Source organism: Octodon degus, unplaced genomic scaffold (assembly GCF_000260255.1).
Source record: "Octodon degus isolate 3935 unplaced genomic scaffold, OctDeg1.0 scaffold00288, whole genome shotgun sequence".
Lineage (NCBI taxonomy): Eukaryota > Metazoa > Chordata > Mammalia > Rodentia > Octodontidae > Octodon > Octodon degus.
The window spans coordinates 284551-285834 of record NW_004524864.1 but is presented as its reverse complement, the minus strand read 5'-3'; the positions used below and the strand labels follow the sequence as shown (position 1 = coordinate 285834).

The 1284-nt window shown below is 47.9% G+C and overlaps 1 protein-coding gene across 1 annotated transcript in view; it reads right to left on the bottom strand.

Annotated features, from left to right (window-relative positions):
* The window catches only part of LOC101567871 (solute carrier family 2, facilitated glucose transporter member 3), a 121598-nt gene that overhangs the window by 88629 nt on the left and 31685 nt on the right, over positions 1–1284 (bottom strand). The window lies entirely within an intron of this gene.

The window sequence follows — 1284 nt, the reverse complement described above, 5'->3', positions numbered from 1 at the left end:
AAAAAAAAAAAAAAAAAAAAAAGAAAGAAAGAAAGAAAGAAAAGGCTAGAAGCAATGCTCACAATTAGAGGAACAGAGTAGAAGAACCCAGGCAACAGTGATGAGCAAACCCAGAGACTTTACAGGAGGGGAGAGATCAGTCAGAGGTAAGCTGGGTTGTGCAGGACTCTGCAGAAAACATCTGCAGACAGATCCTCGCCCTGGGAAGACTCAGTTCCCAGGAGGGTCCATTTCTCCACATCTGCCTCCCTGAGTCATTCCCGTTTCTTTGGACAATGCCAAGGAGGTGAAAGAGAGGGCACCTTCTGTTCTGGATTGATTTCCTGCCTGCGGTCTGGTGACTCAAAGAAGGAAACCCCTCCAACAGAGTCAAGGGCATGGAATATTTTCCTTAGACACAACCCTGTGTGTTGACTACTCTCCTACTGTGTGTTGACTAGCCTCCTATGTCTTCGATATTTCTTATTCGTTCCTTTATTTTTTTCTGGGTACAGCGGGCTTTATTGATGGTGTGCAAAGGCAGCGAGCCAGGGCTGCCGAGGCCCCTCCTCTTCCAGGGTGCCTGGGCTGGAAGCTCTGAGGGGAGATTCTCAGTGTTGGGGCTGAGTAGGGCAGTGACTTCTGCAGTGTGGCCTCTCCGTCCCTCTGGTCTCACTGGGCTGGGGTGGAGGAGCCACTTATTCCTTGGAGGCCATGTGGATCATGAGGTCCACCACCCTGTTGCTGTAGCTGAACTCACTGTCATACTAGGAAATGAGCTTGACCAAGTGGTCATTCACTCTTCTGCTTCAGTGTACCGAGTGCGTGCTCTCGCCTCCTACCCGCACCATGTCTTCTCATGAGACTTTCAGAATCAAACAGTTCCTGGCCAAGAAGCAAAAGCAGAATCACCCCATTCCTCAGTGGATTTGTAGGAAGACAGGTAGTAAAATCAGTGCAACTCCAAGAGGAGGCACTGGAGGAGGACCAAGCTAGGACTGTGAGGAGTTGCACAGGAGCTGCAGCACATTTACACTCTGGGAGGTCACAGGACGATGTCCTCTTTTAATCATGGTCAAGACAATACTTTTTTTGTTTTGTTTTTGTTTTTGCGGAACCGGGGATTGAACTCAGGCCCTTGCTCTTGCCAGGGAAGCACTTATTCCACTGAGCCATCTCCCCGGCCCCGTCAAGACAGTACTGAATGAAGTTTTAAAAATAACTGCTGCCTGGACAGTGGAATATACTTAATCAGGAATTTTTTTTTTCCTGTGATCAGTACTATTGAATCAATAATTTATTTAT